The 14,310-nt window shown below is 41.4% G+C and overlaps 1 long non-coding RNA gene across 2 annotated transcripts; it reads right to left on the bottom strand.

Annotated features, from left to right (window-relative positions):
* Nucleotides 1-3,560: 3,560 nt before the first annotated feature.
* On the bottom strand, nucleotides 3,561-13,481 carry LOC148005515 (uncharacterized). Of its 2 annotated transcripts, none has more exons than XR_015623432.1 (3): nucleotides 13,407-13,479; nucleotides 11,491-11,647; nucleotides 3,561-8,107 (listed from the first exon to the last, which is right to left on the bottom strand). It is a non-coding gene; the product is annotated as an uncharacterized LOC148005515 (long non-coding RNA). The 2 variants fall into 2 exon arrangements; XR_015623433.1 differs by having other exon boundaries at nucleotides 6,736-8,107; nucleotides 12,870-13,481.
* Between the last annotated feature and the right edge of the window lie 829 nt (nucleotides 13,482-14,310).

The following is a 14,310-nucleotide window of genomic DNA, read 5'->3' as shown; positions in this document are numbered from 1 at the left end:
GTGGAAAGGAGGAGGCTAGAGAGACGGATGGGAATTAGAATAAAAACCTGCCATAGTAGAAGGGTGCCTCTCTAGTTACTAGCTAGAGGTCTGGTCCAGAATAGTATATGTGAAGTCTATGGGGGTGACCTAGCTGAGATTCCTACCATAAGGGGGATAGAAACTAAAGTGGATGCCCCTTGTAGCCTGGCAGTACTTACAGAAGGGGGATGGACACATTACTTCAACCACAAAATCTTCAACCCAAATGTTGACTTGCTTATAAGATGTGCAGGGGCCATAGCAAAACTGCCTCCTGAGAGGCTTCATCCAGCAGTAGATGGAGGCAGATGTACAGCCAAACACAATACAGTGCCCAGGGTCTCATTCTGAAGAGTGAGGGATAGAAATGAGCAAGTTGGAAGTGTCCAGGACTCCACAGGAAGACGAATAGAGTCAAATATCATGGGATCATTTGGGGGTCTACACAGCCTGGGCCACCAAACAGGGGACATGCAGGAGCCAAACGTAGACCCCATATAAATTGTAGCAAACGTGCAGCTCTGTCCTCATGAGGGCACCCTAAGAATTTCAACAGGATGTGACCTGGTCTCTGCTCTCTGCTATTGAATCCCTTTCACCTTATCTAAACTGCCTTGTTGGGGCTCATTATGAGGCTTGCTGACACTAGACACTACAGGGTGGAGTGGTACACTTAGACTCAGATAAAGGAAAATGGCAATTTGGGAAGAGATTTGTAAGGGTGAAACTAGGAAGAGGACAAAAAGGGGGACTGTGACTGAGTTGTAAATTCAAAATAAATAAATAGTGAATAAATAAAAAAAATTAGTGAAGATAAGGATGCTCTTCTGAAGAAGATAAATACCAATAATATGGAGTTGGTATCAAAATTCTCTTAACTTAACCACACCCTGTGATTATATTTCATATGAAAAATTGAACTTCTTCAACACAGCCATCTCATTTTTTTTCTAAAGCACAAATAATTTTTATCATTTTTCTGAGATGTCAGTTGTTAGTTTTAGTAGGTTGACAGGCTAGAAGAAGTAACAGAGAGATAACTGTCGAGCTTGGATTTAGGCAAAATAGAAGCTCCCACTTACCTAGAAGATCCTTTTCCAATAAGGGTACAGGACATGTTGACACTTCCAAAGAGAAATGGGTGAGAGGTTCACACCCTAAAAATGCAACTAAGTGGTGGGGTCTGGTGAGGAAGGTAAGGTTGTCCTCCTACCTTGACAATAGGAAATAAGATGAAGTGGGCCCCAAAACTTCATAAGGATTGAGTAAGTGGCCCCAGTGTCAAGAAAAAAAATATGGGCCACTCACATAGCATGATGACTATCCAGAGCTCCCTAGTGATGGCAGTGGTCATGTCAAGCAGGCTCAGGCCACTTAAGTTGCCCATAGCTAAGCCTAGGAGATCAGCTGGAGCATTATCTGAGTCTGATGTCCCACTGCCCTGCCCAACATGAGGGCAATCGACAGCCCAATGGCCCTCCTGATGGCACCTAGGACATGGTTCCCTTGGCTTGCAGAAGTTAGGACAAGGCTTCACCAAATGACTTTGTTGACCACATTTGTAGCAGGAGCCCGGTGGTCTCTGAGCCTGAAAAGACAAGGAATCCATGACAATAGCTTGGGCTTATCACAGAACTTATGCCAGCATATGGTATTTTTGTCTCATATCCTCCTTATCTCTCTGAAGGTACACTCTGAGGGCCAGGGCCAAAACATTTGTCTGTGGATTTAGGGTCCCCTCTCCAGGTTTCTAAGCTTGGGTTGCTCTGGGGAAAGAAGTAGGTCATCAGAGGTTGCTAACCTTCTGGGTTTTCAGAATCCAGGTTAGTGTATTATAATAAAGCCTTTGTGAGGCATTAGGAAAATTGAGATGGGTTTTTCTGTTTTTCCTGGATGACCTCTGCGAGATTTTCAAATTTTACTGGATGTAAGGCTGCCCTATGGAAACTGCCAGGAGGCAGGTTACGAATCTATCTCTGGCTAAAATGTCACCTTCAGAATTATAATTCTATTCGGGGTCTTGGTCAGTTACCACCACAAATGCAGTTGGATATAATCCATCTGTTTGATGCACCTGGTCTGCATGTATTCTCACCTGCTCCAAAACTCACCTGCCTTTGTCAGGAAGTAAACTATTGGTAAGGAGTATATGTACATTGTGGAAAGACAAGCTATAAGATTAAGGTTCTGAACCTTTTTTAGTAAAGGCACAGGAGTTAGAGGTATAGGGACCCATTCTACTTTCTATCTGAGAAAGTTCATTAATGAGAAAGGAACATGTACACAGACAGGGCCATCTTTCAGCTCTTTCCTTAAAGGAAAGAACAGTGCTTGGTCAGGTGTCCCTGGCATTGAAGGATTTGGGGGTTTGTCTACAGGCTTGGAGCAGCTGATGGGAGTGGTGAAGATAGGTACCAATTCGGGGCAGTTGCATTATAGTTGCCTGAAGCTGTCACAGGAGGAGGGGATGCATCTGGAGAGGTTGAGCAAGGAGGGTCTTGGGTAGCATGGTGAGAATGAAAAACTGAGGTGGTGCTTTGGGTTATTCAAGATGTGGAAACAGGCCTGCTGCAGAATGGAGGCAGTTTGTTAGCTGGATTGAGAGTTGTAGCTTCATCTGGTGGAGGTTCCATGGCTAAGAGAACTAGGGTTGGGGAAACAAGAGGAACACAGGAAGGGGTTGGAGCAAAGATAGTTAAATGACTGCTCACAGATGACCTTTTTCATTTTACCAGACCACTGGTAGTATGTATGAGTGCCCTCTCTTTTATTTCTCATTCAGTAATGGGAGTTAAGCTGATGGTGGAGCTCTTGTGTAGCATTGGTAAGATCTTAATTCAAAGGTTAATGTTGCAAAAATGCATCCCTCATTTTAATTAAGAAATATAACTTTAGAAAAATCACTAGTCGCTGTTAAAGATGAGGCCTCTGTTACATCTAAGAGATCAGCTCATTTTTCACGTTCATACACTAAAATGAGTTAATCTCATGTCATGAGAGGGAATAGCTGTCCCTAGGTTAGGAAGTACAGATATAAAGGGGTTGAGGTGAAACAAAGCCACAATGGATCCCAAGAGTTCAGATCATGTGATAAGCCATCCCACCCGCTTCTCAGCTACGTGCTGAAGGTTAACTGAGATACTCATTCTAGGAGCATGTGCCGTACACCTGAGTAATCTTCATTCTTAGATTTTATTATCACACCTTACACATACTAATAAATATTGTAATCTGTAACACAAATATATACATAATATAATTATTTTTAAAAGTGAAAATGTACTGACAATTACAGGTTTTTAAATCTCTCTTTCTCAATATGAACGAATGCAATCAGAACAATCCATTGAATATTCATAAAAGGCTGTATGTTATATGATTGAGCAAATACCAATTAAATTGGTATTCACGTTTGAGATTTATAGTAGTAAACAAGTGACTGAAGAAAGACATTAGTAAGGACCTGTCAACGATGGCTCTGAGGGTACCTGGAAGAGAATGGGTTACAAGAGTCGCGAAGAAGGACGCCAAGACAAGAGTCTGATCAAGGCAACAATTTTATTTTTCCCAAGGCTGAATTTATACCATAACAGGGGTGACAGAGGGAGGTGGGAAGTAAGAAACATTTATGCAGGCCAAGGACACAGTATTCCTGTGGTCAGCTAATGTCAACAGGATGTTGGTTTTTCAGAAAGGTTACAGGTTTGTCATATTTTTTATAAGTCAGCAGGATGTTGGTTTTTCAGAAAGATTACAGATCATCACATTGGGCATCTCGAAGTCAGATATATTTCTCAGCAAGTCAGAGCTTTATCATATCATTCTTCATCCTGACCATTAGATATGTATTAGTCTTCTGCAAGCTGCTGGGGATTTTCCATGAACTCAGTCATTCTTAACTCTAATCATAATAATAACATCAATAATGGAGGGTTTCAAGGGCATCGCTCCCAACAAGGATCCACCTCTGGCCTTTAAGACAACTATAAATCATGTGTGGATTTATCATGAACTCATGCTTTTGCTAATGACTTTTTCCTAGTAAGTTTATTGTAGAGAGATTTATTGAAAAGCAGTATTATGGGACAGAATAGGGACACAGATTATCTCTGAAGTAACAAAAGACAAAAACACATGAATAAGTGGACTTAAACCACATTCCCTAATATATATATATAGAAAGGTGCATTTATTTCTATGATACTCCTTTCCAAATTTTTGTAACCACAGTAAAAATATGAAATTCAAGATGAGACCTACAAGAAGAAAATCTGAAAAATAGCCTCCTAACCCTCAGAGTATCAGAACAAGAGGAACACAGAACGAATACTGTTAATGACCATTAAATGGATGGTTTTCTCTCTAATGTGACTGGTCTGCACCACAGCTACTCACAGTACAAACATTATGCACAAAGAAATAAGAGAAACAAAATGTGGGGACTCCAAGGCCAAGTAATAGATCCACAATCTCTGAGTCCTAGCAAGCAGATTGTGGTAACTCTGTCCTTCTCTTCCCTGGTGTTCCCATTACCAAGGCATGAGGAGAAGCTCTCCAGTCTCTTCCTCTCTATGGTGCTCAACACAAGGTTCCTCATGTTCATGCCTGCCCTCTGCTCCACTTTGTCTCATCACTCAGTGATCTCTGGCTTACCTTTCACTTCACTTAACATAAAAAATGGTGTCAGTCTACTGATTTTTATGAATTGCTATGAACAGCTGAACTTCCCTTCACTCACCAATGGATAATCATATTTAGAATACATTTATTTGCTACAAACTGAAACAAGAGACAGTGAGATATAAAAGTGCATTGATACAGAGAAATGGACATAAATCTAGAGGTGCAAAGACTAGGTCCCAACTACAGTGTCCCTAAATAGGAAGGCTAAGTCACTCAGCCAACAGACATAGGACACATGTCAGTCTCTTGGATCTACTCTCAGATAAACCTTTGAAACAAAATGGACTAAATATTTGTGAACTGCTTCCTTAAAAGTTATTTCTAGAGGCATGATGATACTAAGGTGAGTCCACAGAAAGTGTTTTGTAAAACAGTTGATTCCTCATATATACAAAGGTATAAATGCATAGTTGGAAAACAATTTCATGACTATTTTCTAAGTAATAACTGTACAGATTTTTACACACAATTGAATAATCATTACTTTTATGTTTTATACTAAAACAAATGCAAATAATGCATACTTATCCTACTGATATTGATGGTTGCCAAATTATGTGAAAATAACTTGAAAATCAATTGCAATACAAGGCTATTTAAAGTCTGTAGTTTTGCTTCTTTACTCTCAAACCACCTGGTGATGCAGGGGCCACTAATGCTGTTCTGAAGGGAATAATGAAATAGAAAAACCTAAAAGTATAATAATAGAAAAGAATTCAAGAGAAAGAATTTCTGGGGGGAAAACGATGTTCAATTCCATCCTACACCCTCTAGTGCAATTTACAAAGATATAGGATTGCATTGAAGATAAGGTAACTTATTCTACTTGTATTGCATGAATAAAAATCCACCTACTGTAAACTTCCCTATCACCCACCCCTTCTTAGCTTCAGAGGCCTACACAATGTGACTGCTACTTTCTGTTTTTTATTTGGAATTGGAAATCCAAACATTATCAGGGAAAAGTTCCTGAGTTTTCAGCTTCATGTTTTCTAAGCACAAAGGTAATCTCAGGAACATGGAGAGGAAACTAGAAATTCTGCCCTGCACTTCCTTTTATCTACTCAGGATCCTCCCCCAATGCAAAGTAGCCCTGAATCTCAGACTGAAAGCCAAGGCCTAGCTGGGTAGCCCCATCTCTTTCTCACTAGAGCCTCCATCACAGCATGGCTGTCCTGGTGCTATTGCTCTGCCTGGTGACATTTCCAAGCTGTAAGTGTTTCAGAGTTTCAGGAGAGGGACTCAGGCACTTAATCTATAGCATGAATGACTAATGGTGATGTTGCTTGTCCCCAGGTGTCCTGTCCCAGGTGCAACTGAAGGAGTCAGGACCTGGTCTGGTGCAGCCCTCACAGACCCTGTCCCTCACCTGCACTGTCTCTGGGTTCTCACTAACCAGCTATACTGTAAGCTGGGTTCGCCAGCCTCCAGGAAAGGGTCTGGAGTGGATTGCAGCAATATCAAGTGGTGGAAGCACATATTATAATTCAGCTCTCAAATCCCGACTGAGCATCAGCAGGGACACCTCCAAGAGCCAAGTTTTCTTAAAAATGAACAGTCTGCAAACTGAAGACACAGCCATGTACTTCTGTGCCAGACACAGTGAGGGAAGTCCACTGTGAACTTGCACAAAACCTTCCCTACTAGGATTCTTAGGGCCAGTAGGGGGAGCAGAGGATCAACAAGTTCTTTTCAGGATCACTTCAGAATCTAGGAAGTTATACCCTATGCTGTTTGAGCATGTGTTTTAGTGTTAAAGAAATGGACTCTTCTCCCAGCCATGGAAATTCTCTACAACATGCTTTTCAGTATCATACTCTATTAAACTTCGTGTTTCTTCACACAATAGAAGAAACATTAAGTGGTTCTATAATCTAATAGTGTAAAATAAGAACAAATTGGAGTTGGGGATTTAGCTCAGTGGTAGAGCACTTGCATAGCAAGCGCAAGACCTGGGTTCGGTTCCCAGCTCTGAAAAAAAAAAAAGAAGAAATTATTGAGTTGATATTTATGAAGAAAACTCAGTGAAACGCTGTGGATGAGGACACCCTCAAGATTTGGTAATGTATTGTTTCTCTCATGACTGCAGTTTTAGTAACATTTCTACTGTTTCTGTAAATTAAGTTTGAAGACAATTGCATTCATCTTCTCTAACACAAACTTTTTCAAATACATGTGCAAAATTTAATGATGAAATAATTATCACTTTGAGGGCTAACTCATGTTTTCTTCTTTCCATATATAAAGACCACAATACATTGTTATTAACTGTGGCCAACCTCCATACATATTATTATTGAAGTAACCCTTTCCATCTAACTGACTAGTCTTCTCATTATACACTCTCTAAACTATAATCTGCCACATGGGTGTGGCCAGTGAGAGAAAGCCTGGTAAGGTTGAGTTAAGGCTCCAAGACCCACAGATCATGAAGGGATGATAGGAGTTTGACTGCTCCTACCACCAGAAGCCTGTCACTAAACTGCAGCCTTCCACAGCTCCACCCCCAACCCCAGATAGATTTTGGCCATCAGTCACTTAGGGACAACACCCCCAAGCCCTTCTACATGTAGGTGAGACATCCCTAACCTCTCAGACCAAGCCTACAGGAAGTACTCACTGTCAGATCCCAGCCCACCACAATCTGTGTATACAGATTTTATCCAGGAGGAATAAAGGTGCATGAAAATTACTTGGCCTTGTGAGAGCTTCTGTCATAAGTGCTGTAACACCATCAAGATAACTTATCTTGTAAAATGCTGCTAGGACCTCCCCTGCAACCCAGTGCAGCGTCTTGGAGAAGCAGCAACTTCAGTAGCAGCAGCAGCAAAGACACACTGGCCTCAGAGGCAATTCCCTCTCCCTGCTCACGCCCTTTCCCCCTTGTGTGAACCCTCCCATCTCACCTGGCTGGAGATCACTGTGGACAGCACCCAGTACAAGGCCCACAACCAGTCTGCCTTAATTTTACTTTGCTTCAGATCACTTTGGGGGTTCCATTTGACTAGATGTTGTTTTGTTCGCTTAGAACCCCTCTATCTGGTGACTTTTCCAAGCTGTAAGTATTTCAGGCCTTCCAGAGAAGGAGACAGGCTTGACACCTATGACATGGATGACTGATGGTGATATTGTATGCCCCAAGGTGCCTTATACAGGTACAACTAAAAGAGTCAGGACCTGACCTTCTGTAGACCTCACAAAGCCTGTCTCTCACCTGCCCTGTCTCTGGCTACTCATTAAACATCCATGGTGTTCTTGGTATACACTGGGTCCTCCAGCCTCAGGAAAGGATCTGCAGTGGATGCCAGCAATGTGAAGTAGTGAAATCACATTGTATGATTCACATCTCAAATCCTGAATCAGCATCAGCAGAGACACATCCAAGAGTCAAGTTTTCTTAAAACTGAACAAACTTCAAACTGAGGACGCCCCTCCAGTGCTGGTGGGATTTAAACTGATAAAACAACTCTGGAAATCAATTTGAAGGTGCCTCAGAAAATTGGTATTGGTCTATTTGAAGACACAACAATAGCAATCCTAGAAATATATACGAAAGATGCCCCACCTTGCCACAGGGGCACATGTTCCACTATAGAAATAGTGGCCTTATTTGTGATAAACCTAAGCTGTAAGCAACCAAGATATCCCAGGACAGAAGAATAACTACAGAAAATGTCATTCATGTATACAATGGATTACTATTCAGATATTAAGAAAAAGGCCATGTTCAATTTTGTAGGCAAATGGATGTAATTTTAAAAAAAAACATCATTCTGTGTGAAATAACTCAGACTCAGAAGGACATGCTCTATATTTACTTAATAATGAGTGGATATTAGAAAAAAAAAGGTAAAGACTACTCAAGTTACAGTTCACAGTTCCTGAAAAGTTCAACAAGCTAAAGGGCCTGAGGGAGGATGCCTCAGTCCCACTTCAGAGGCAGATGAAAGCGAATGCAGGGGGAAGTAGGGAGTGCCTTAGGGCGGGGCAGTGCTGCCTGAGGGGGGTGGTGGTTACAGGAGAGGGGAAATGGATCTGGTATTGGATGGAGGAAAGGGACTGAAGCCCTGACAATGAGCAGAAAGTATGGAAAGGGGCAAGTTTGGGAGTTAGGAGGTTGGGAGGACCCTCCGGAATGTACCAGAGACCTGGGAGGTGAAAGACCCTTAGGACTCAAAGAAAGGGACCTTAAATGAAATGCCCAACAATAAAAAGAGGTAACTTGTAGAGCCCACCTACAGCAGAAACACTGAACATCAAGTGAGGGATGGGGATTTCTATCCCACAGTGAAAACTCTGAACCCTAATTGCTCCTGTGTAAAGGAACTGAGGGGGATGGAAATGGAGAAAAGCATGAGGAAAAGAAGGACCAGCAACAGGCCCAAAATGAGTTCATGGAGCACAAGGTAGAAGATTTCAGCACTAAAGCAAATGAAGAGAGGAGTGAAATGGCACTAAATCCCTGTACTTCCATAAAGGCTGCAACAATAGGGCTGAGTTGGTTACAACATATAGATCACCACCATTTCCTTGAATATGTCCCCTTCAATCTTGTTCAGTAGCCAAAGAAGTGCTAGGATGTGGGTTCATCACCAATGTTTACTTCACTGCAATTACACAATGGTCACCTCACTCCACTCTGGGTCATATTTCACAGTATCTTATTAACATATAGGCAAAGCAGCGACATGGTATCATGTTACAAGAGTCTGTAAAAATATGTACTTGACCTTAGTCCTCAGTGAGCAGTAAAGAGTTTGTTTTGTTGGCTTTCAGATCAGTGAGTGATCAACTAAATACAGAATGTTTTCTATTTTTCTTTGATGATCTGTGCATAGAGAGGGATGGACAGTGAAGGTTTTAGACATGTATCTGATAAGAAGGTGGCTCTTGCAGTGTCCAGACTTAGAGATCATCTGACCCCAAATTTACCAGAGGGTTCTACATAATCTTGAATACACCAGGTTAAATATATTGCCAGCCAAATATGAAACCTGTACAATTATGCAAAAGAGTTGTCACAGAGAAAGGGCCTTCCTTGAGGAAATTCCTCCATGAGATCCAGCTGTAAGGCATTTTCTCAATTAGTGTTCAGGGGTGGAGGTGGCAGGGCTTGTGAGTAGTACGATCCCTGGGCTAGTAGTTTTGGGATCTATAAGAGAGCAAGGTGAGCAAGCCAGGAGAAGTAAGCCAGTAAGTAAAATCCCTCCATGTCCTCTGCATCACCTGCTGTTCCTGACCTTCTTGAGTTCCAGCCCTGACTCCCTTTTGTGATGAACAGCAACATGGAAAGTTTAAGCTGAATAAACACTTTCCTCTACAAATTGCTTTTTGGCCATGATGTTTGCTCAGGACTAGAAACCCTGACTAGGACAGTGGCTAATTTCTTCTGAAATTCAAAATTGAAAATCTGTGTAAAATATGTGTCTTCTGTAAGGAAAGTATGGTTCCTTGAGAAAAAATGAAAGAGAGAGGAGACTATTGAGTAATGGGAAATTGGCAGATACATGGAGATCTGAGAATGAATATCTCTAAGCTTTTTTGTCTCAGCATCAGTATTGTACATCAAGGTAATGGTAGGAATCCTTTGAGGCTCAGGTGACCCAAAGGACCCCAGCCTCCCTATGCTCCAGTCTCACTGCTCATCTTAACTCATTGAATAAGAATCTCCAAGATATTCCTTCAGCACACAGTTCACACAGACCTGGGACTCCCATCACAGAAGCCACAGAAATGAATCAGAGTCCAGTATAGAGTGAACAGACCCCCACATCAGTGGATTTCAGTTCATCTGTTTAAATAAGCCCACATGGACAAATCAGGCTCTCATCTTATGATTGGTTCACACAGTGGCCTCAATGTTTTGCTGGAATGAGTTCTATGTCAAAAATCATAATGTGCCCTAAATATATGAAAAGGCATATCAGTTCTGACATTGTGGTCTCTCTGGGATGTGTTAATTAACACATCCCCTGTAGATTAAGTCTGTGGAAAAGGACAGTATCCTGAAATACCAGATTCTGAAATCATGATCCATAAATGTCCTACAGTAGCATGTACAGAATAAAGCTGAATTAAAGGAGATTCATATGCTATGAGCCCACCACCACCTGATCACACTCTTAAAACATAATACACATAATTTGCATATTAAGCAGATGCTGTAAATTAAAAAGAAATAATATAAACTTTAAAATAATTTCAACTGTATATGTCAGAAAAGTCTAAATTCTAAATGGGCATGGAATAGCACTGTTAGAATGATGTTTCAAATAAACTTCAGTGGTACACGTGACACTTCACTTGAGAACACTGTGACCAGGGCCCAGAGACTGCTGCTTACTGGAAGAACTTAGTGTCTCACATTTGAGCTAGAAAAGCATTATTCAGAGAGGCAGTGTTGGCTGTGGGTTCCATCTCAATGGATCATCAAATTGAGGCAGCTTTCGAGGTCAAATGTATGAAATTATTAGAAGTCTGGATCTGAACAGGAAGTTGAAGAGCTCCACACAATGTTAAATGTAAATCATCCACTCTCATGTTACAAAGGACCAGGCTGAAGATCAATTCATTGGTGAAAAGGGATGAATGGGAAATAGGTTCAACTAAAATATATCAGAACCAACATTTAGATTTCTAGTTCTTAAGGATTTATATTTTTTACTAACAGCATGTGTAATGTGTTATTGAGATCTGTTGTGGTTTGAACATGATTGGTCCATAGGAAGTGGTATTATTAGGAGGTGTGGACTTGTTGGAGTAACTATGGTCTTGTTGAAACAGTACATCACTATGCGGGGGAAGAAAGACAGGTGAAGTCCAATGCTCAAGTTCTCCCTACTCTGGAAGAGAGCCATTCTTTCTTGTCTGCAAACGATGGTCTCTTCCTGGCTGCTTTCAAATCAGGGTGTAGAACTCATGAATCTTGCAGCACCATGTCTGCCTAGAAAGGAATGGTATCTTAAGTCAGCGACAAAGAAGACCAAAGGAAGGGGAATGTTGTGACCAGTGCACACAAGTGGACTGTGGTGAGAAAATTAAGATTAGAAGGGGAAAACAGAACCAGTTAAATAAATTCAAGGTCATACAAAGAGTTAATGTACAAACCAAGCTTTGCTAAGTTATGTTTATTGGGGAAAATGAAAACTAGGCTAATACAAGATGAAGGCAGCACTTACCTGGTATAACAATGGACAAAGAGAATGGTGAAGTTATAGGGATCATATGGAGAATTTCTGGATGAAAAACAAGTCAGTTTGATGCAAATAGAAATATTTCTGAATAGCAAACACGGAGCTATAGAAAGACATTGACTTAGAATGTTTAATTTGCAAGACTTTATAAGGCCTGAGGACAGTGTTCTCTCATGAAAAGGTAAAGTGTTGTCCTCATAGAGAAGGAATTCTGCTAACCTCCCAAGGGAGGTGTTACCTTGTGCAAGAATATCAGGGAGAAGTCATGTCCAGACAAGTCAAAGGGAAAAATTGAGTTCCTACATAGAAACCCAACTTAGTGTAGCAGTTTTTTCCCTTTCATACTAAGGAGATAGAAATTATATAAGAGAAAGTTCTATGAACATGCAAAAGAAAAACAGAAATGCAGTGTGTTGGATTCTTCACAAAGAAATTGTGAATGTGAAAGTGCAATACTGTGTTAAATTCTGTATCTGTCATCACTGTATTTGATAGTTTATATCTTCTATGAACACTGTGTCCTGCCAAATGTCCAACTGTAGAACTTTCAAGAGAAAGAGCAAGAGGACAGGTAAATATCACTTCCCTGAGCCCATGAAAGCCAGAACATCTCTGACCCTGCAGCTCAAGGAGAGGAACCCAGCCCTAGATAGCCAATTCTTCACATTCCCTCATCAGCACTGAACACAGATTATTCTCTGTGTACGTGGGGCTCTGCTTGGTTTTCCTTGTATTTTTTATGGTTATTTAAAGGTACCTGATGGAGATGAGATTCTGTGTTGTGTGGACAGGAAAAAAGACAAAAATTGCTTTTTGTGACAGTTTTCTGACCAGCATTCTGTGTGTTTGCAGGTAGTGCAAATTGCAGTCAGAGGAGTGTGGGGAAGCTTAGTGCACCCAGAAAAGACCCTCAAACTCTGCTGTGCAGCATCTGGTTTCACCTTCAGGAACTGGCATTGGATGTCTGCATACCTGATGTGATCAGCAGGGATCTACAGACCTCTGGCTCAGCTAGAGCAGCCAAAGAGTGGCTCTACTGCAGCCACCACTGCTCTGCATCAGGATGCAGTAGGCAGCTAAGAGCCAAGGCCAACTCCACTGAGCAGGAAGTGGCTGCAGTATGCTTGAGCAGCTTCTGGCAAAAAAAAAGCTTCAGAAGACAATAGTCTTCCCTGGTACAGCTTGATAAGCCTGATACTCTCAAACAATCTTTGGTGAAATTACTAACACAGTTTCATCCTTGTAGATTGGATCTTATGAACATTTTGGTGGGGATTGGGATCTTAAAGCAGATGTTTTCTGGTGGCTTGGTCTTAAATGTTATGGATGCCTCATCATCATGTGGAAGGACTTCACATATTGTCCCGATGTGACAGATTGTCTCATTCCTCTTCACCGGGTATAGAGGTCATCTCTTCCAAGACAGTATCTTGGTCAGGAGTAGATTTTAATGCCTAACAATCCTCAATTATGATAAGTATTGGAGTTCCTGAGTCCACTCAACCTTACCAGGTTTTCTGTCTTGTGGCACAGTCCACTGCCCAACATGGCAGGGCCAGGTGCCACCAGGATCCAGGAAAAGGGCTGAGGTGGGAAATATACATTAATAGTGATGGTACTTGCATCAATTATGCCAAACCCTTGAAAGGACAACTTCTCCAAGAGGCACTGCCAAGAATACCTTGTACCTGGAAAGTAGCAGTCTGAAGTTTGAGGACATGACCATGTACTACTGTTCAAGAGACATAATGAGGGAATATCACAGAGAACTCAGAAACTGACCTCCCTACAGGGAGCTCAGCATGAGCAGAAGCCTCTGAGAGCATCCAGAGTGCTTCTGAAACCTCTTCAACCCAAATATGCCCATGCAAAGAAAACACAACTCGATTAATATGAATACAAGCCCACGCTTAGATTGGGCAGATCTACCACTACATTACCCTATTCCTGAGTTGTGAAATCCCTCACTTGCAGTTTCTCCATGCCATGTGCTTCAGCTCCATCTTCCTCCTTCTCAAAAACCCTCTCTCCTTCCTTCTGCTCCACCTTCTCTTACCCTGCCCAATCACTGGCTCTCGCCTTTATTTTACAAATTAAATGGAGAGTAGGTTCTGATGAAGTCATCTAAGTCCTGAATAGTGACTAGGCAGCCACCCTTGAGGCAGAGGAACGGACATCAATATACAGATAAATCCAAGGCAAACCACAACAGCAGAGCTCTGAGTTACAGAGAGTGACATGTTCAGAGAAGCATTAAAGAACGGACTCCTTTATTTCTGGACTCATTCTAAACATACACTGTATACTATTCCTTGAAGTATCCAAAATCTTTTTGAAATACATATTTTCAATTGTGGTATACATTTTCATATTAATTTATTATACTATTTCTCTTTCACAGCTTCCCTTTGAC

This window comes from Rattus norvegicus, chromosome 6, assembly GCF_021556685.1.
Source record: "Rattus norvegicus strain SHRSP/BbbUtx chromosome 6, alternate assembly SHRSP_T2T, whole genome shotgun sequence".
NCBI classification, from domain to species: domain Eukaryota; kingdom Metazoa; phylum Chordata; class Mammalia; order Rodentia; family Muridae; genus Rattus; species Rattus norvegicus.
Note: the sequence above shows the minus strand (reverse complement) of the source record. Positions and strands in the feature narration are given on the sequence as shown.